At 39.3% G+C, this 22,670-nt stretch overlaps 1 long non-coding RNA gene and 1 pseudogene across 1 annotated transcript in view; one reads left to right on the top strand and one right to left on the bottom strand.

The window, feature by feature from the left end:
* Window positions 1-15,784, bottom strand: part of LOC111091627 — a 133,128-nt pseudogene extending 117,344 nt beyond the window's left edge.
* A 409-nt stretch (window positions 15,785-16,193) lies between these two features.
* Window positions 16,194-22,670, top strand: part of LOC119864870 — a 31,568-nt gene continuing 25,091 nt past the window's right edge. The window contains exon 1 of the long non-coding RNA XR_005375347.1: window positions 16,194-16,369. This is a non-coding gene — a long non-coding RNA (uncharacterized LOC119864870). The remainder of the gene's footprint in view (window positions 16,370-22,670) is intronic.

The following is a 22,670-nucleotide window of genomic DNA, read 5'->3' as shown; positions in this document are numbered from 1 at the left end:
GTGGAAAGAATGAAGTCTCAGGAGTTTATCAGAAATAAAAAAAAAAAAAAAGAAATAAGCATGAATCCCAGTTCCACTACTTATTCAGCTGAGTGACCCCAAATACAACCCAGTTCCTCTTTGTAAAAGTGGGAATTGATAATGGTACTTCCCTGCAAGCTTGCTATAAAAATCAAATAAAAGATTGCACCTAATATATGATAGTCATTATATTTTATCTGTAACATGGAGGTATCATCAACCTCTAAGTATTGTGAAAATAAAAATAATAATAAAGAACAGGTAATGAGGAGGTACTATGTGCTGGGGAATGTGCACAGTGCTTTCCACATATGATCTCATTGTATCCTGATAATAAACATATCATTTTACCAGGTGAAGAAACTGGAATTCCTGAGAGAGAAAGTGAGATGTCCAAGGCTACTGGGCAGTTAATAAGTAACAGATAGTACATAGTACCCAAATTTGTAGTGTTTAAGTGGATAATTGGACCAAACAAATGGTATTTAGTTGATCACCTCTTCTTGGAAGAGGAAGGTATTACATCTCTTACACAGTCATTTTTTTTAGATCATTTTCAGCTATGTCAGCAGGCCCTGAGAATGTCAGCACACAGGACCCACAGAGAAAAGGAGCAGCAGGACAGGAAGGAAACAGGAAGCCATACAGAGGTGAGAGGCACAGTGGGTAACCTTCAACTACTTCACCAAGGTGCAAGACTATCAACATGGAGCATCTGACACACTGCTTTCTTGGCAGGGGAACAACACCCTCCCCAAAAGTAATAGGCTGAAGTATCAGAAGTCATAGTATGTGTTAGATATGTGATAGGACATTTCCAAACAGCATCTAAGGTTTCCATTCTAGAGTCAGTTTACAGGAGCTTAACTGAAGTCTTCTGATTTCTGCACAGTGGGCAAGGAACTGGGGCAATGCATTGTTTGGGGGCTTCTCAGCTCTCTTTAGCATCTTATTGCATAAAGGCTATTCTCTAGGAAATTCACTTCAATTTCAGAAGATCACCAACATATCCAGAGGAAGGAAGATAGTTTTTTATTTAAAAAAAAAATCTACCCGAAGCTATAATAATGTCATAGAAAATATGAGTTTGGAAGTCAAACAGGCATGGGAATCCATTTCCTACAGCTAAACCTTACAGATTCCTAGCTGTCTGACATCTAACGAATTTATGTGTCCAAGCTTCAATTTCTCACCTGTAAAGTGGGAAATATATTATCTACCTAAAAAAGTTGATATAAAATAACATGCAACACTAGAATATAAGTCACATGAGGGAGAGATTCTTTCTTTTTTTCTTCAGTGTTGCATCTCAGTGTCTAGAACATTGCCCAGCATTTACTAAATGTTTCATTTAGTGAATCAATAATATCCACTCAAAACCTACTTGTGCTAGATATTGTTCTAGTAACTGAATTCCTATAATCAATGACATGATATTTACAAAGCTTTAAGTATGCTACATAAATGTTGTTTCTCTTTATGCTATCTCAAACAAGAGCAGTGGATAAAGGAAGAGAGAATCTACCCAAGCATCAGTGCCTGGCCCTACACTCTCACTGATGTTCTGAATTGATATGGAGGAGATTCGAACCCTGATGCCTACAATTTGGTTTCACCAGCTGCTGTCCCTTTATCAACAGCTGAAAATCCTTAGATCTTCCTTATTCAAACCCTACCACACTTGCAAATCAAAGCCTTACTTAAAGCAAACTCTAAACATCTTTTCCATAAAAGGCTCACCCTGAGATAGAACTGATTTCTTGCCAATGCCTATTTTGAACAGACATATATTTTAAGCTCCTCAGGTATGTTTTTAAGTCTTCAGTGTTCAGAAAGGCATTTAGTCTTCACACAGTGAACTGCTCAGTGAGTGGAGTGTTTCTTAAAAGAGAGAGGGAGAAGATGGAAGGGGAGTAAAACATACAGAATAACGGGAGCTGGGGAAAAAGTGAGGACATGAAGGAGAAGGAAAGGCAGGAAGGAAGGATCTTCCCTTGCTCCCAAGCCTATCTGTCCATTTAAACACTCCTCAGGTCAGTGGTTCTTGAACCTCAGTCCACAGAGGAATCACTCAGGTAACCTGCTGAAAATGCAGGTTCTTGTCCCCAGCCCCCAATATTCTAATTCAATAGGGCCCAAAGAATATGCATTTTAACAAATCTCCCCAGTCATTTCTTTTTTTTTCCTTTTAGGATTTATTTACTTGAGAGAGAGAGAAAGAAAGAGAGAGAGAGAGAGAGAGAGAGAATGAACAGGAGATTATGACCAGAGCCAAACCAAGAGTGCTTAGAGTGTATACCTTATCTGCTTAACTGGCAGAGCCATTGAGGAATCCCTCCCGTCATTTATTTTTTTTTTAAGATTTTATTTATTTATTTATAAGAAACACAGAGAGAGAGGCAGAAACACAGGCAGAGAGAGAGGCAGGTTCCATGCAGGGAGCCCGATGCAGGACTCGACCCTGGGACTCCAGGATCATGCCCAGGTTGAAGGCAGGCACTCAACTGCTGAGCCACCCAGGCATACCCTCATCCAAGTCATTCCTAATGCAGGTAGCCTTTGGTTGCTCTTTTGAGAAACACTGTCCTAGGAAAGGCATGATACAGAATGCTGTAAAGAAAGGAAGCAGTTCAGAAACAGACCACCCATATGCTGAATTCAAAAGCCTCAGGAGTAAGGAAGGGAGTGACTATTTTCTTTGAAATCTCACCACTATAAAGAACAGAGTTAAAACATTGCTATTATTACCATGCTATACTCTTGCTAAACATTACAAAGTGTTCTTCACTGCCAGTAAGATAATTTTAGCAAAGCACTCCATAATCTGGTTCCCACTTACTTTGCTAACTGATCCTTTTCCTCATGCATTTATCGTTCATTGCAAGCAGAAAAATTTATGCATTATCCCAAGTATACCATAAACATCACCTCTACATCTATGATAGAATATTAAAAATCTGTCAAATAATCCACAACTTGGAATGACCTAACACTTAAAATTTCTTCCAGACCCAGGATCTATGGCACCACAGATCTTTTGGACAGCTCCTCATGCCTGTCTCCTAAGGCCTTCAAGCCAGACTCTCAAGACTTCTGGCAAGTCTATGAGTTCCTAAAAGTCTTCAAATAAATTCTCATTTGTTCAAGTTGTTGAGAGCAGTATTGTTGATCTGAATCAAAGAACCCTAACTCATACATATTCTTCCCTTTAACCTTTACTTTCTGTAACTTTCACTGGGCACTTTACATATACTGCCTTATCCCATTAATTTTTCATACATCTCTGAATTTTTCTGCAAATAAATGCAAGCTCTTTTGGAACAGAGATTGTATGTTATAATTTTTTATGTGCCCCTCTAAAGGCCTAGGGTAGTGTCTTGAATAAAACATCTGTGGTTTGGTTGAGTAATTGACTACCCTCAGAGGTACAAAGTCACCTTTCTGGCCTTAGCATAAAGTGTTCCTAACATTCTGACATCAAACTTAGTTCTGGAATTTTCCAAATCATTAATAATCCTTTGCCAAGTCACTCTAAACTGTGATAGACAGGAAGCATTCCTGTCTGTAACATTTCCCTGGTGCTGTTACTTAATAAAGATTGCAGCCCTGTAAACATCTGCTTAAAAACAAAAACAAAATTCCTCTAGGGTAACTTGATTTCTGATCTTCATCAAGATGTCTTGGACTCCAGCACTCATGGGAGCATTAGCAAGGCCCACACTTTAATTACAAAATGCAAACCAACCCTTTTCCCTCTGTTTTGGAGGTAAAGGGTGGGCTTTGAGTCACACATCCTCTCAGTGGCTCTCCAGGCTCTGTTCTCTCGCCCTATTCTTTCTAATTATCTGAAATATGAACTCTTCTGTACCAAGAGTACAGAATGTATACCAAGGCTGCTATTCATGAGTGAAAGAATACTGTTAAGTCAAATGAATTTACTGTGAATGTTGCCTTTCTAATTTCCACATGGAAAGCACACAAAAACACACTATATAAATAAAATATTGTTAATTTGCCCTTTGCAATATGGACAGCCTCCAAGTCAATATGGTTTGACTTCAAAATTTTTAGACTTTACAATGATGCAAAGTGATACACATTCAGTAGAAACCATAGCCCTAATTTTGACTTTTGATATTTTCCCAGTCCAGCGCTATGTGGGACAATCCTCTCTCAATGCTGGGCAGTGGCAGCAAGCTGCAGCTCCCAATCACTCCTGTGACCAAAAGGGTAAACAACTAATATACTATACTTATAACTGTTCTGTACCCATTCAGTCATTCTGTTTTCCACTATCAATATGCTATTCAATACATTACGTGAGATGGTCAACACTTTATGATAAAGCAGACTTTGTGTTAGATGATTTTGCCCAAAAGCAAAATAATATGAGTACTCTGAGCACATTTAAGTTAAGCTATGTGAAGCTGTGCTGTTCGATAGGTTAAGTGTATTAAATGTATGTTTAACTTATGATATTTTCAGCTTATGATGGGCTTATTGGGATATAACCCCACCATAACTCAAGGAAGCTCTATATTTTCATATATTACTTAAAAAGTTACTTCTTATGTAACCTCACATATAATTTAAAAGTACCCATTCCTTAAAATAAATGGATATTTGGAGAGGAAATGATGAAAGGATTGAATATAAGCAACTGTTTTGGGATCCTGTCCACATAGCCAAAAGCTTATGATCTTTCTTTGCAGAGACTCAGGGATATGTCAAGCAGAAACACAGAGATCTTTACTATATTTGGTCTTGGAATATATTCTCAACCTTTTTTATCATAAGAATAATCTCCTTTCCTCCCACTTTTAGTCACTAGTCCTTTAGTCCCTGCGAACCCAAAAGAATGGAGTATATATGCAAATACCAGTAACCTTCAAGACTGGACTTAATTTTTTGACAAGAAAAATGTGCTCAAGCCTAAAGCAATCTCAGGGATATTTTCCACTTTCAGGTGACATTTCTTCTATGATAACCTAAGAGAATTCAGCCTGAGGTTACATTAAGAATAAACAAATTATCTTCTAAAGATCTTAATGCTAAAACTCAGACAGTGAGTGACACAATTTAGACTTCATATGAAGTCTGTCTCTATCAAGAATTCCTCAGACAACAAAGTACTACATTTAGAGCTCCTATTCTCTCCAACACAATTGAAAATGTCACATGCACAAGAAAGCCAAAGTTTTTAAAATCCTGAGAAAACAATGTGACAATGTCTTGCCTTCAACTTCTTCAGTGGAATACCTCACTGCTTATTATTGATAATAAGCATTTCTGTGCCACTACAATATTCACAGTGCTCCTTATAGTCATTCTATGTATAAGCTGCTACTCAACCCCTACATGAGATGAATCAATTATATCCTGATTTTAACAATAAAACAAAGATTTCGAGTAAATAAGTAACCTACTCCTTCTGAAATTCTTACTTAGCAGAAATCAAAACTCATATTTTTATCACGCATAAATATCCTAAAAACACTATGTAGATAAAAGCACAAAAAATTTCTACCTACACTAGTATAATGATTTTTCTGCAAATATCCTAAAAGGTAGTGTCAGAAGTCTAGAGCTTTAATTTCTTTGCAGTTTTATCAAAGGAAACAAATATTAACCTTGTATTTATGCTTAATTTAACCTTCTTCAAGCAATTGCCAAAAACTTCTTTGGAAATGCTGGGTTTTATTCTAGAAATTAGGATATCTGAAGTCATGTGTGACAGAAACTTTATTTTACTAAGAACAAGGGAACATTCTTGCTGTGAAACCAACTGTCTTGCCAATGTATCACCAAAATACATCCACTAGCCACAGATGGTAGGTTAGTATTATATGGGAGACAATTTTCAAACTAGCAAATTTATCAATTGTATATTTCTAATGAAGCCCCCAACATTGAGAGCAGAACTACGAGGTTATTTTCCCCACTTTTAGTTCATAGTTCATTGAAACACAAAACTTCGGAGAGGATCTTGGGAAGGTGGTGGAATAGGAGGACATTAAGCTCACCAGAAACCCGTATTTACAACTAGATTATCACTCATATCCGTGTAAATAAATTGGAGAGCAATCCAAAGACTGGCAGAACAAACTCCACAATTACGTCTAGAGAAGAAGCCACATCTGAGAGATTAGGAAAGATAGAAACAGAGGTCAGGAGCTGCCCACAGAAGGAGAGACCTGCAAGCACAGAGAAAGGAAGAAAATGGTCCCTTGTACCAAGGAGATTGCCCAGTGAAGATGAATCCCCATAGCACCTGGCTTTGAAAACAGAGCGGCTGAATTCCATGAGTTTGTCTAACAAGGGGAACAAGGAGCCTGGACTTTTAAAAGTCAGCTGACTTAGCATGTGGTGAGCCAAGATGGTAAATGATAGCTGGGTCCCCACCCTTAAAGAGATAGCAGCCCATGGAGAGACAACATAAAAGGGACAGTTTGCATACCTGGAACAAATGGGAGGGAGATCTGTTTATGATGATTTTGGAGCATGTTGGAGGACTTCTCCCAGAACAAAGGAACTAATTAGAGAGCACCATTCTCCTCCCCCAGCACTCTGTACTGAGCCACCTGCAGGAGGCAGCACTACACTTGCTACCTGACCTGCTGGCAGTGCACCCCACCCATGCATTCTCCCGAGAACCCTCCCACCTCAAGCCTGATGGCCTTGGCCCTGGGATGAGCACAGATTTTGCTACTGCCATGTTCCCAAACATCCTGCCCAACCACTGTACACATGACTGGAGCTGCCAAATTCTGTGACCCAAGCCATAGCATCTCTCAGAAACCCAACCTAGGAGTAGTGGCTCAGTGCAAATTTTGCTAACATCACTGCCCTGCCTCCAAGCCCTCCTGTGGGTCAGAACCCCTCAGAGCTGGCCTACCTGGGCTTCACTAACACCACAGAGCAAGCCCAGCCCACAACAGGCAGAGAGTCAGTGAAGACATCTGGACTGAAAGAAAAAATGACTCAAATACAACAGCAGGACACAAGCAACACACCTAGGAGACTCTAATGAAGTGCCAGGTTTTAGTGAATAGGGAACACTGTACTGCAAGGCACTGCAGGGCCTCTTCTTCATAAAGCCACTACTCTCAAATACAGAAGATGTAGCTGACTTTCTTTTCTTTCTTTCTTTCTTTTTTTTTTTTTTTTTTTGGTAGCTGACTTTCTTAACAAAGAAATAGACATAGACAAAATGAGGAGAAGAGAAACATTTCACAAATGAAAGAAATGGACAAAATCACAGGAGGAGATCTAAGCAAAACAGACGTAAGTAATATGCCCAACCATGAATTTAATTTCCTGGACTTCAGAAAAGGGTGAAGAACATCAGTGAGATCCTTATAAAGATAGATAGATAGATAGATAGATAGATAGATAGATAGATAGAGATAAAGATATAGATATCTAACTATATATATCTTTTTCTCAATATAGATATCTATATCTTTATCTCAATATAATGAAATAAAGATATCTATATCTATAGATATATATCTATCTCTCTCTCTATATATATATCTCTATTTCAATAAAATGAAATAAAAAATACAATACATGGAATAAATGTAGACTACAGGAAACAGAGGAACATATCAGGAACCTGGAGGAGAAAGTTAATGGAAACCAATCAAGTTGAAGAGGTAAGAGAAAAAAAAGTGCTCTAAGTGTTTCTTGGAGAACCCACAACACCATCAAGCATAGTAACATTTTCATTATATGGGTCCCAGGAGGAGAAGAGAAAAAGAAATGGAAAATATATTTGAAGAAATAATAGCTGAAAACTTCCCAAATCTAGGACAGGAAACAGAGACCCAGATTTAAGAGTCACAGACAACCCCCAACAAATTCAATGCAGGGAGGTTCATACCAAGCACAGAGTAATTAAAATGGCACTACTTCAAGGCAGTCTCTTGTTTGCTGTCCCTCCTGACACTCCCTTATGGTATATTCAATTTAAATAAATAAATAAATAAATGACAAAAAAATATGATAAAGCAAGAATTTGAAAGGCAGCAAGAGAAAAGGAGGCAGTCACATACAAAGGAAACTCCATAAGCCTATTGGCTGATTTTTCAGCAGAAACCTTGCAAGCTAGAAGGGAGTAGCATGGCATCCTTAAAGTCCTGAAAAGAAAAATCTGCAGACAAGAACACTCTATCAAGCAAGGCTATCATTTGGAATAGAAGGAGATTTAAAGAGCTTTATAGGAAAAAAAAGAGTTAAAGACTTCATGACCACTAAATCAGCCCTACAACAAATATTAAGGGGGACTCTGTGAGTGGAAAACAAAACCACAATCAAGTGAAAAAAAATAGGAAGCACAAAAGAAAAAAGTAAGTATATCTGTAAAAATTATTCAAGAAAAGCACAAAGTCAAAGGATGTAAAAGATGATAGCAAATATCTGAATGGTGGAGGGGACAGGAATAAAGAATAAGTTCAAAACTAAGTAACCATGAACTTTATGTAGACTGCTATATGCAGATGCTACAAATAAACTGACTGGTAACAACAAATCAAAAATCATTAAGATATGCAAGAAGTAGAGTAAGGAATCCAAGTATTTCACTAAAGAAAGTAAATTAATCATGAGAAAAAGAAGAAGGGAAGAAGAGAACAGAGAAGAAATACAAAACAACCATAAAACAAGTAACGAAATGGCAATAAGGACTTATATATACTAAATGCTACAATAAAAAGACATAGGGTGACAGAATGGATTAAAAAAAAAAAAAGACCTATCTATATGCTGCCTACAAGAGACTTATTTCAGACCTAAACACACATGCAGACTGAAAGTGAAGAGAAAGACATTTATCATGCAAATGGAAGTGAAAAGAAAGCCAGAGTAGCAATTCTTATATCAGACGAAATAGGCCTTATTACAAAGACTACAACAAGGGACAAAGAAGGACATTATGTAATCATAAATGGTACAATTCAACAAGAAGACAACAATTTGGGAGCACCCAAAAAAATAAAGCAGCTAATAACAAATATAAAGGAATTAATTGATAGTCATACAATAATAGTAGGGATTTTAACACCCCATTTACATCAATGAATAAATCATGCAGACAATCAATAAGGAAACAGTGGCTTTGAATGACACATTGGACTAGATGGATTTAACAGATGTATTTAAACATTCCATCTTAAACCAGCAGAATATGCATCCTTTTCAAGTGCACAAGGAATATTCACCAAAACAGACTACATATTAGGCCACAAAACAAGTCTCAACAAATTAAAAAAGACTGAAGCCATACTGTGCATCTTTTCAGACCACAAAGCTATGAAACTAGAAGTCAACCACAAGAAAACAAACTGGAAGGCACACAAATACATGGAGATTAAATTACATGTTACTAAACACTGAATAGGCCAATCATGAAATAAAAGACAAAATCAAAAAAATGCATGGAGACCAGTGAAAATGAAAACACAATGGTCCAAAATCTTTGGGTTACAGCAAAAGCTGTTCTAAGAGCAAAGTTTATAACAATATAGGCCTATCTCAAGAAGCAAGAAAAATCTCAAACAACCTAATCTTACATCTAAAGGAAATAGATAAAGATGGGATGCCTGGGTGGCTCAGCAATTGACCTCTGCCTTCAGCTTAGGGCGTGATCCCGGGTCCTGGGATCAAGTCCCACATCAAGCTCCCTGTGGAGAGCCTGCTTCTCCCTCTGCCTATATCTCTGCCTCTCTGTGTCTCTCATGAATAAATAAATAAAATCTTAAAAAAAAAAGGAGATAGAAAAAGAACAACAAAAGCAGTGGGAGGAAGGAAAAAATAAATATTAGAGGAGAAATAAAAGAGAAACTAATAAAACAATAGAACAGATCAATAAAATCAGGTGCTGGTTCTTTGAAAAGAGCAACAAAATCAATAAACCTTTAGCTAGACTCCTCAGGAAAAAAAAATGAAAGAAAGAGAAAGGGGGTGGGGGGAGGTAGACTTATACGAACAAAATCAGGAATGAAAAAGGAGAACAACCAGTACCACAGAAATACTAAGGATTATAAGAGAATATTATGAAAAATGATATGCCAACAAATTGGGCAACCTAGAGGAAATGGATAGATTCCTAGAGACATATAACCTCTCAAAATGAATCAGGAAGAAAAAAAAATCAAACAGATTATCAGCAATGAAATTGAATCAGTAATCAAAAAACTCTTCAACAAAAGTCCAGGACCAGATGGCTTCCCAGGTGAATGTTACCAAACATTTAAAGAACAGTTAATACCTATTCTTCTCAAACTATTCCAAAAAATAGAAAATGAAGGAAATCTTCCAAATTCATTCTATGAAGCCAGCATTACCCTGATATCTAAACCAGATAAAGACATTACAAGAAAAGAGAACTATAGGCCAGTATCTCTGATGAACATAGATGTAAAAATCCTCAACACAATATTAGTAAACTAAATCCAACTCTACATTTAAAAAATCATTTACCGTGATCAAGTGGGATTTATCCTGGGATACGAGTATGGTTCAATATCTGGAAGTCAATTAATGTGATATATCATTAACAAAAGGGGTGCCTAGGTGGCTCAGTCAGTTAAGCATCTGACTCTTAATTTCAGCTCAGGTCATGATCTCAGGGTCATGGGATTGACTCCTACTTTGGGCTCCATACTCAGTAGGAAGTCTGCTTGAGATTCTCTCTTTCTCTTTCTCTGTCCCTCCCCACTGCTCACATGCAATAAATAAATAAATAACTTTTTTTTTTTTAAAGGAAGGGATAAAAGCCACATCAGTAGATACAGAAGATGTATCTGGCCTACAACATCCATTCATGATAAAAGCCCTAAACAAAGTAGGCCTCAACATTTTAAAGGCCATAAATGAAAATCCAACAACTAACATCATACTCAGTACTGAAAAACTGAGAGACGTTAAGGTCAGGAACAACACAGGGATGTCCATTCTCAACACTGTTATTTAATATAGAAATAAAGGTGGGATCCCTGGGTGGCGCAGCGGTTTAGCGCCTGCCTTTGGCCCAGGGCGCGATCCTGGAGACCTGGGATCGAATCCCACGTCGGGCTCCTGGTGCATGGAGCCTGCTTTTCCCTCTGCCTGTGTCTCTGCCTCTCTCTCTCTCTGTGTGACTGTCATAAATAAATAAAAAATATTAAAAAAAAAGTTTAAAAAAAAAAAAAAAAAAGAAATAAAGGTCCTAACCACAACAATCAGACAAAAGGAAGGAATAAAAGGTATCCAAATTAGTAAGAAAGAAGTAAAACTTTCAGGGCATCTAGATGGCTCAGTTGGCTAAGAGTCCAACTTTTTATTTCAGCTCAGGTCATGATCTCAGGGCTGTGAAATCAAGCCCCATGTTCAGCACCATGCTCAGTGGGGAGTGTGCTTCTCTCTCTCATCTTCTCCCTCTGCCTTTCCCTCTGCTCTGTCTCTATCTCAAATAAATACATAAATCTTAAAAAAAAAAAAAGCAAAAATTTCACTATTTGTAGATGACATGATACTATAGAGAAAAAACTCAAAAGAGCCCAACAAAAAACTACTAGAACCGATAAATGCATTCAATAAGGTTTCAGGATATAGAATTGATATATAAAAATGCCACACATTTTTATAATAATAGTGAAGCAACAAGAAGAGAAATTAAGTGAACAATTCCATCTATAATTGCACCAAAGATAATAAAATACTTAAGAACAAACTTAGTATTGTTTGTTGATCAAAGAAGTGAAAGACATGTACTCTGAAAACTAAAACACTAATGAAAGATATTGAAAAAAGAATGATACTGGAGACAACACAAACAAGTGGAAAGATATTCATGGTCATGGACTGGAAGAACAAATATTGTTAAAATGTCCATACTACCCAAAGCAACATACAGATTTAATGCAAAAATATTTTTCAAAATAGCAACATTTTTCACAGAACTAGAACAATCAATCTTAAAATTTGCATGGAACCAAAGAAGACCTAACACTACATCTTTGTTTTTTCCCTAAGACAGGAAAAGCCAGACAGCACAGCTGAACCCCAGTCCAGAAGGAGTTATCAAAACTACATTGGCTTTAAGCAGTATCTACCTCATGCTGAACAGTTTATAGGGTTACCATATGATGAGTCTCCAGGAAGAACCATTCCTGTTGGTGACCATTGGAGAGTTCCCTGGAGTTGGGCAGTGAGCAGTGTGGCCATACGGTAGCCCTGATCTTCAATGCTAGTAACTGGATTAGAAACACGGGGACCCATGGAGCTGATACAACTTTCCTCATTGTTCACAATGAAACAGGTCAGCTAGAGACAACAGAAAGGATTGTAAATAACTCAATTTGGGACAGTAGACTTTCTGTGATCCTATTCATCTTTATTTTAATTATCTATCAATTATTTAGCACTGTCTGTAAGCCATACACTGTGCAAATGCTTAATACATTACCTTTTGCTAGAGAAAAGTGCTCATCACTGCAAGACATAGCCAAAACAAAGCTTATCTTTTTTTTTCTCTTGTGTTTATTTTTTTTTACTTTTATTGTTTATTTTAATCCCAATATAGTTAACATAGTGTTATATTAATTCCACACGTACAATATAGTGATTCAACAATTCCATATATTACTCAGCACTAAGGTGCACTCTTATTCTCCTTCATCTACTATGTTCATCCCCCCACTCACTTCCATGAGATAACCATCAGTTTGCTCTTTATAGTCAAGAATCTAGTTTTTGGTTCTTGTCTCCCTCAATCTCTCTCTCCCCCTTTTCCCCCCTTGTTTGTTTTGTTTCTTAAATTCCACATGTGAGGGAAATCATATGGTATTTGTCTTTCTCTGGCTGACTTACTTTACTTAGCATTATTCTCTAGCTCCATTTATATCCATGTAACGGCAAGATTGTTTTTTAATGGCTACATAATATTCCATTGTATATTATATCACATCTTCTTTATCCATTCATTTGTTGATGGACAATTGGACTGCTTCCATATGTTGGCTATTGTAAATGATGCTGCAATAGGCATAGGGGTGCATGTATCCTTTTGAAGTAGTGTTTTTGTATTTTTTGAGTAAACACTCAGTAGTGTGATTACTGCATCACAGGGTAGTTCATTTTTAACTTTTTGAGGAAGCTCCATACGGTTTTTCATAGTGGCTGAACCAATTCTATCAACAGTGCATGAGGGTTCCTTTTTCTCCACATTCTCTCTAACACTTGTTTCTTGTGTTTTTGATTTTAGTCATTCTGACAGGTGTGAATTGATTTGCTGTAGTTTTGATTTGCATTTCCTTGATGGTGAGTGATGTTGAGCATCTTTTCATTCTGCCTGTTCTTTCTCGGTGGCATCACAGTCCCATACCAGAGGAAAAACAAAGTCTGGATTGAGACAAACATGAGCCTAAAAGTCATGAGCAATTGATCATCCATCTACACATTTAATCCTGGAAATTCAAGTTACTAAAGTAAAAACTGGGGACCTCCTTTGGGTTTCATTATGGAGTTCCAACAGTCTCAGATCCCAGATCCCAGATATTTCAGACTCAGAGATCCATTACAGCTTAAGATATTGCTCAGTAAATTATATAGCTTCATGTATTGGAAATTCCCCAAGGCCTTCCAATGGGACTCCAGGAGTTAAAATTTGTTGAGGTCCAACTCTCCTGTTAAAATTACCAAGGACGGCCTATTTCTCTGGCCAAATATGCTATACTCCAACAGCACTTATCTTTTCAATATACCACGCCCTCTTGTAATTCGGGACACATTTGGGTTTTATCAAACCCTGTTCCAACACCACCACTATTAATCCAAAATACACACACATGCATTTCTTCCTATGGAAAATTCTTAATCACCTTTAAGAGTTCAAACCAAATACTGGCTCCTCTGTGTCAACAGAGGTCTATGGGCAGAGGTCCCATATCATGCTGTTCACAATTCCATTTTGAAATTTAACACATTATATTGTAAGATAAATATTTACATCGTTTCCCCAACTAATCAATGAATTCCTCAAGGATAGAGGCTGAAACCTATCTTCTTGCCACAAAGCCTTACAAGGTGATAAGAACACAGTCAGATTAATAAATACTGAGTAAATAAAAACATGGTTGAATGGAACAAACCGTACCCCATCCTAGACTATTTCATAGCCACACCACCTCAAGGGTCACCTATCAAGATAATCATCCTCAAGTGGAACCAGTTTACTTTGGATCTGAAGTTAATCTTTAAAAGGAAACTCTGGGGACATTTAATCCTCCATTGGTTTAGGGATGTTAGGAGAAGCCCTAAGTTTTTTTGAATTACAATGATAGATTAGATAAATAGATAGATATTCCAAGAAGCTCTGGGGTTTTGGTGAAATATCTGTGGTTTTAAGGCAAAAGAAATATTCCATCTCTGGCACAACCTCAAGTACCAGGAGCTGACTTCTCTTAATGAAGTGTTAACGAAGTGTTAGCACAGACCAGAACATTGCTGATTTGTATACTGCTTGGCTAATAGTGTTAAAATAGGATGTTAAATTCTCTTTTATGTCAAAGAACTAAAATGCCCGTTGAGATTATTGATTCTTTTTTTTTTTTTTTGAGACTGTTCCTACAAAATAATCTGGTAAATTAAAAGGGATTCATTCGATCACTCAGGGATGGTTACAATTCTAATTTTCAAACACAATGCATTTCTTCACTGTACCCAGAAACTAAAAGGTTGGATAGCTTTGAGTTTCACAGACAACTTTCTGGTCCTGAAAAGTTGAGATTTTGTATACTAGAGAAAGAGTTAATAAGCATTAGGTCCAAAGTCACTAAACCCAATCATTCACTCTTGACCATACTGGGAGTAAGGCATGAGTGCTAATGGTCATGTCGCATCACTGTTTTTTTAAAATACAGTGCAGGGATCCCTGGGTGGCGCAGCGGTTTGGCGCCTGCCTTTGGCCCAGGGCGCGATCCTGGAGACCCGGGATCGAATCCCACGTCGGGCTCCCGGTGCATGGAGCCTGCTTCTCCCTCTGCCTGTGTCTCTGCCCCTCTCTCTCTCTCTGTGTGTGACTATCATAAATAAATAAAAATTTAAAAAAAATAATAAATAAAATACAGTGCAACTACCTTCTAAACTATGCTCGATCAGCAAAGTAGCTTAAATATAAATTTATAGCTATATTAATACATAAATACCTACACATTACATAAAGTCATTTTATAGCATATTTATTTAATATGGATATCTATACATTTAAACACTTAAATGTGCATATTAAACAATCTAAAATGAGGTTCTTCTCATGATTTCAAAGTATACACTGATGATAAATACAAATTCACATCTGCATTTTATCTTCCTACTAGTATTACACGCACGTATCCGCCGGGAACGTCAAACTCAGCAACTCAACAACCACAAACCCGTACTTTCCATCTTCTTTCAGGCCGATAGCTAGCTGCCCGGTGAACCGGCTAAAGGCACCCCGTTTCTCCATTTCCCACCGCTCGCCACGTTGGAATGAATCACCAATTCCAACTGGACCTCCCGAATGTTTCCCAGAAGACGCCCCGTATTCCGTGCCTAGGACCTCCTCCCCGGTGTAACCCCCCCCCCCCCCCCCCCGGCCCCCCTCTGGATCGCTCACCGACTGCTGAGCGCGCTCTTCTCTGGCGGCTGCCCTCCACCCGCTTCCGCCCGCGGGTCCTGGAGGCTCCCAGCGCCGCCTGGCTTCGGTCCGGGGTCGGCGGCGCACGCGGTGGCGGCCCGGCTCGCTCGCGCCTCATCCCCGCGGCGGTCTCGCCCTCTGCGTTCCCCGGCACCGAAGCCCTCGGGCGCCGTTCCGCACAGCACGACGGCTGTTACCTGCCGTGTGAGGGGGGCTGCGCTGTGTCTACGCTTCCAGGCCTCTCCCCGGAACTCTCCGGCCGTCGTGGCCCTCGAGAACTCCCGTCTGAACTCGGACCTCCTCTGCAAAGCCTTCCGTGCCTCGGCTTCCGTCCACGTGACTACCTTGAAGCGAGGCGCAGCGTTACTCGCGCTCCTTTGCCGTGTCCGGTTGGGGCGCCGGGAGCGGGGGTTCCGGCGAGGCCCGGCGGCGGCCGGCCCGGAAACAGGAGCCGGCGTCGAGGTTCCGCGCGCTGCCGCCCTTGGCCGCCTGCCCCGGCTTCGCAGGGCTGTTCCGCTCGCAGGTCCCCCAGCCGGAGCCGCTTTCCGGGGCACAGCCCCGCGCTGGTCCTGTGCGGCCGAGACCGCGGGCGGCCGCGTGCCTCAACCCGGATGCGGCCTCCTAGAAAACCCTGACTCGGGGCCGGTGCAGCGGGCCCTCGTCTTGCCGCTTCCCTCCCGCAGCCTGGTAAGTCCGTCCCTTACTTAGTAACCTGCCACGTACGGATGTGGGCTGGCGGGCTCTTCTGTGGCCCAGGCCACGTGTGGGACTGGGCAGGCCCCAGCCGGCCGCCGACCTCTGACCTCCGACCTCTGACCTCCGTGCGGGGAGGCTGGACGCCGCGCGACGCCCCGGGGAGGCGGGCGGGTTACCACGGAGGCCGAGGGTGGCCGCGCGGAGGGGAAGCGCCGCGGCCACGGCCCCGGCCACGCGGGCGGCCTCTCCCGGGGGGGTTCGCGGGCGCTCGGGGCAGGAGGCTGCGCGAGCCAGGGCGAGGACGGCCGGGTGCCCGCCGGCGGGGTGCAGGACATACCTAAAAACCAGGCCCTGGTGGCCTGAGACCAGACAGTTGGCTCCGTGAAGGCAGGGGCTGTGTGTGTTTGTTGTTTATATCTCCTAAGCCTGATTCGTGTCCTGGCAGAGAGTGGTTGAATGAATGAATGAATGAACTTTCTTGTTCGCTTCTAGTTTCTCTTCAGAAATTCTTTCAGTTCATAGGCAGGAGTGACTAAGCTAACGTCGTCCAACCTGTTCTTGCTTTCTTCTTTTCCACACTGTTCATTTACTTCACTAATTCTCATGTGATACCTTCCCCTGCCCCTCTTTGCATGGTTCTTAAAACTAATTCCAGAAATTGACGACTTCAGGATGGTCTCTATTACCTGTTCTATTAATTCTGTGCCTGGCTGTACTTCAGGTTCTACTGGATGGGTCTGTGTAATGCAGGAACATAGGGCTCACCTCTCTAATACATACATGGTGAAACTACTTGCTTTAATTTTCTCTCTCCACTCAGTTGTGGAGGGAAAGGACCAAAAACACATTCTGGGCTTCCTGTTCTTCCTGATATAACATCCAACTTGAATACCTGAGAAACCTTCCCCACAGAGCAGAAATAATTATTTCTGCCTTATTTCTTGTACTCTGTTAGTGTACGAGGAGCTGTAACACAACAGTGAACCGCATATAATCCTGCCTTCAAGGGCTGTGGAGATGTGTGAAGAAATAAGACAAGAAACCAGACTACAGCTCAGTTGTGGAAAATGTTGTAATTCCCTCAAGAGCATTACTCTCAGACCGGGGGTCTCAAGGGCAGGACACCTGCCCAACTCCAGAAGAAGTGGAACTCAAGCATTCCAGGGCTGTCTCTGCCCTGCGCCTGATGCAGGGGTGCCTGCCAGTGCCCTGGAGGCAATTAGCAGGTGTGTTTGTAGCCGGCACTGCCTTGATGGGATTGCCTGTTAGGAGGGCATTTAGTTCTTGGGATAGAATTTTAGGCTACTCAAACAGGAGACACACACACGCACACCCCAAACTCCTAACTGTACTTGTTAAGAAGAATGTCAGAGTTATCAGGCCCTGGTTCAACACAGTGCATAGCTCAAAAAAAAAAAAAAAAATAGCTCCCCTCTCTAAGAATCATGCAAGTGGTGACAACTGAGCCATGCCTCAGAAAAGAGCAGGCTAGCTTTCTTAAGTATGTTAACCAACTAGTGTGGCAGTTAATAAGACTTTGAAGCTGGAGCTTAGAAGCCTTTAAGGGGATGGAGAACTTAGTAAACATTTATCCATGCCTTGATGTATTCATTCATTCATTCATTCATTCATTCAATAAACACTAATGGGGAAACTACTGTGTGTGAGGAAATATACTAGTACATAGAGAGACAATTATGAATAAGGCCAACCCCTACCATCAAAGGGCTTACCATTTAGAAATTCAAGGAACCTTCACTTATGATAGAATGTTCCATGTGCACTGAATACCAACGAAATGGAGCAGAAGCAGTTAACCCAGGTTTGAGGGATCATGGAAAGCTCCTTGGTCAAGTCAGCTTCTGCACTCAATCTTGAAGGATTTAGAAGAAGGCTTGCATTTGCATTGGTTAACTCAGACTTTCGTGCACACCCCTCTGCATTAACTCTGTACTGCAGGGGTTCTGGTGGTCCTCCCCTGAGAAAAATGGAGATGTGTTGTAGAAGCACAGAACAGGGCTAGATGGCATTGGCTCACTTGTGTGATGGTGTTATTAAGTGAACATCAGTCCCAACGGCAGTGTTTACAGAGTAAATAAAAATATGCAGATGTTTCATTCATGCAAACTTATTGCTGAAGGTATTCTTCATTGGGACCACAGACCTCTCCTCTAAGCTTTTGAGGCATAAAAGTCTCTGTTTCACACCTGGAAGTCTGTATCTACTTGTGCCTGATTGAGTGATCCTGGAACAACAGAGAATAAGATTACTTCTCAATCTCCTTACTGGTTGGTTCTGAAATAGAGAGTTGTTGGAATAGACATACTTCATGTTCTTCTAAAGGAGGGTTTTAATGTCATTTTTATTTTATTTATTTTATTGACTTTTAGTCACAGCTTAAAAATCAGACCTGCACATTTAAAAATACTTTTCTCAATAGCTGCCATTGTTCCCAGCACAAAATCTTTGTGTAACCTTTTGAGCCAATATATTTATGAACATATTCTGTTTGTGATGGACGTTTAAATTGTTGGGACTAAGCACACAAAGTGTTTCCTTGGGTTACCCCCAAGGGAATAGTGTTGAGATGAGGACGAGCTCCATTTTTCACTTTGAACATTTCAGAAGTTAGGGTTTCTTTTTTTGTAATATAAAATACAATAAAGATGGAGGCTATCACTGCCAAATTGTGATACTATGATGAGACCCAGGAGAATATGATATATTTCCATGTCTGGGAAATTTTCTCTTACAAAAGACAAATAATGATAAAGAAATACTGCATAACTAAGAGTCCAGGTGCAACAGTGGATTGAAAATTAAGCTCATGTGTTATTGCCATAATCCCCCTTTGCTGTGGGTGTCAAAGGCATAGCACAGAGAAGCTGCAACATTGTTAGTAATCTTAAGAATCAGTGAGCAAATATTGTACCAACATCAGTTTAATCTCCCAAGCAAACACCACCTGCACAGACATCACTCCATTGATGAGTCAAACATGTGAAACTCTAAGGCACATTCTGTTCTCCAAATCTTAGAATTATGGTCTCTTAAAGAAGAACCATAAAAATACATGGAAATATTTGTAAGAACAACATAAATAATGTTAAATAATTTTTTCTCCACAATCCAGTCCACTCCACATGACTGGGCCAAAGTCCTTGAAAGCATCTATTGATATCAGAGAAACCAGCTGAGTCTTTGGAAACACACATCCAAAATAGGATTTTGTAACATGAAACAAGATTATTGACAATTTAATCTGTAATGGATTAAACCAGAAGAAATGGCAGAAGCAACATGCTGAAGTAGAATCATGATTAGGTTGTTTCATAGGTTATGTAGTGTATACTACTGTAAACAACTCTGATCCAGGGAATCAAAGAATGGAAGTTCTAGGAATGCCTATGTTGCTAACTGCAGGCAGGAAAGTCACCTCACCTCAGACAAGATGATACTTGCCCTTATGCATTATAAGGCACAGGACTTGAAGAATGCAACCACAGGATTTCCTGCAAACACTTGAGAAATGTCAGAGCTCTTTTGTAAGGAAAATACCATCCCCACCTAAAAATACTCCTACTTCTGAAGCCTCTATGGGTTGTCCCTCTGACTTAGCAAAAATATAAGTAAAGTTCTAATGTTTTATAACGTAATGACAGCTCTGCCTCCCTCATGTCTAGTGTCTAAAGCATGAGTTTCATATTAGCCAATATCATGGAATAGCTGTACTGTGACTGGTTGTTAAGTAGTTCGATCATGAATTGTCTGTGAGCCAGCACCTGCCAACAGCTGGCCTCAGACATCTGATATTTGAAAAAGACAGTCTAATGGGCATGCTACATACTCCTTCTCCTATAGGTTCCAAGCTTGCTGCATTTTCAGCTAAACCACCAAGAAGAAATGTACTCAGACCAAATGATCTCAGTTCTCTGTAGAAATGCCTTTACTGATTGTTGATACAAGGTTTTACCCTGAGCCTTTACAAAGGGTCAATATGAAAACTTTCTCATCAGTATTTCTGCTGTTTTTGTACAGCTGTAGCCAGTGTCCACTGTGCTTGCAAATATCACTTTTAAAAGGCACGACAGAAAGCCATCCCATTTAACTTAATTCTAAGAAAAGGTTTCTTTCTGTCTGTAAATGTATATGCTTTCATTTGTCTGTAGTGAACATGAAGTAACTCATGAGGTTTCCTTTTAGAGCTAAATTTAGACATACCTTAGAAATGAACTCACCCTGGGTTTATGACACTATTTTGGAGGAAGGGCTGGGTTCAGATAGCGTTTCTTCTGTTCTAGTCATCAACTATCCATTGTACATGATGTTTAACCTGGAAGTTGCTTTCTATTATTTTTCAAATTTTGGAGGCATAAAGCTGAGGGTAAGTAGAAAAAGAACCACAATACACTGAACATTTACTCTCTGCCGGGTACTTACATATATAACCTTAGGTGATATTCAATACCATCGTAATCTATATTAAAGATGAAATTCAGATATGTCAAATAACATAATCAGTGTTACAGAGCTAGTAAGAGTGGAGCTGATATTTGAACCCAGATCTTTTCTGCGTTTGTCCAAAGTACATGCTCCTATTTAGGACTCTGCTGTATATTTATTAAACATTAATTTTTAAATGAAGCTTTTTTTAAGCATGACTATTAAGTTAATAATTAAGTACCTATTCTTCTTTGCAATACCATTGTGAGGGTAAAATAAAATTAAAGCATGAAAGTACTTTGAAAGAATTTTAAAACCGTACACAAATGTGAAATGTTTTATTATCTATTACTCCATTATACTCATCATTGTAAGATTTAAATTTCTATATTAAAATCTAAGGGTTGTATATAAGTATGCAACTCTAAGTCTTGAGTGCTTCACTGTTTATTACAACTGGCCTTTGAACAACATGGCTTTGCATTGTGCAAGTCCACTTATGCATGGATTTTTTCCCCCCGGTAAATGAGGTACTGTAAATGCGTTTTTTTCTTATGATTTTCTTTATGATATTTTCTTTTCTCTAGTTTACTTTATTATAAGAATACTGTATATAAGACATATACAAAATATATGTTAATTGTTTATATTACTGGTAAGGCTTTTAGTCAATGGTAGCTATTAGTAGCTAAGTTTTGGGAGTCAAAAGTTATACATGGATTTTCAACTGCAAGGGGGGTTGGCACTTCTAACCCATACATTGTTCAAGAGTCAAATATAGTATTCAACAATGATTTTTAATCAATGGAAAGCTGAAAAGAACTTTGGTAAAAGTGCCTTGGATGTTAAGTAGTTTACTGAAATTCATTAATAAATGACATTCTAAATTAAACTTCATCTCATAAAATTCCTATTCTGATAAAGAAATCATTCTTATCCCATACATATAGCACCTTCCTATGAACCACATGAAAACATTCATTTGAAAATCCTACAGTGGTCCTCTGACCTGAAAATAGCTGTTTCAAAGAAAAGATGTAGAGAAACTATTTTTTCCTATGTCCTAAGATACACCTTTCAGACTTTATGAAATGATCAACTATCTCTACACACAGACAAGAACAGCCCATTCATTCTTTACCCCAAATCCTCAGGCAATAAAGTACAACCTCATCATGCCTGATCTTATTTCATTAATACCTCTTTCTTCTCATTTCAGCACTTTATCCTTCCAGAAAATGACTTCTGCTGCTATTTCAGCTCTGGATACTAATTATATTTTTCATTTTGTCTGTTAGTCCTACTTCCTTTGGCTTATCTGTAAGAAAATATTTTAAAACATACTGCATTATAAAACATGAATATTTTCTAAGCATCAGCTGCAAGTATAGCACAATGAAGACATCACTATATTAGAAAGATTCTGGTGCTATTCCATTATTAAGAAGGTAAACAACTCAGAAAGAAGATTGCAGGACTGGATAATATTTACATAAAGCTTAATTCCTTCAGTAGGACGTTTAGCAAACTACAGACAAAATATTTTCTCTATCTTATTTTTAGCTTCATGAATTACAAGAATGTCCTCACCTAACTCTTGCCCACACTTTATCATTACTGGTGGTCAGAGTACATATTTTTGTCTTACTTCACTTGTATTTTTAGAGGTCCTTGGCATCTGCAAAATCAGATATTATGGGGTGAGATGTGTCACAGAAGCTTTTGGTGCTCTATAAATGATAAATATAAATAAATAATAACATATCACCCTTAAATCAGGGTAACAAAGACAATTCTAGGCAGCTGCTGACACTGTTAGAGAAGTGGTAGGAAAAAAGTTGGGTTTGCA

The sequence above is a fragment of the Canis lupus genome, chromosome 21, assembly GCF_011100685.1.
Source record: "Canis lupus familiaris isolate Mischka breed German Shepherd chromosome 21, alternate assembly UU_Cfam_GSD_1.0, whole genome shotgun sequence".
Taxonomy (NCBI): domain Eukaryota; kingdom Metazoa; phylum Chordata; class Mammalia; order Carnivora; family Canidae; genus Canis; species Canis lupus.
Note: the sequence above shows the minus strand (reverse complement) of the source record. Positions and strands in the feature narration are given on the sequence as shown.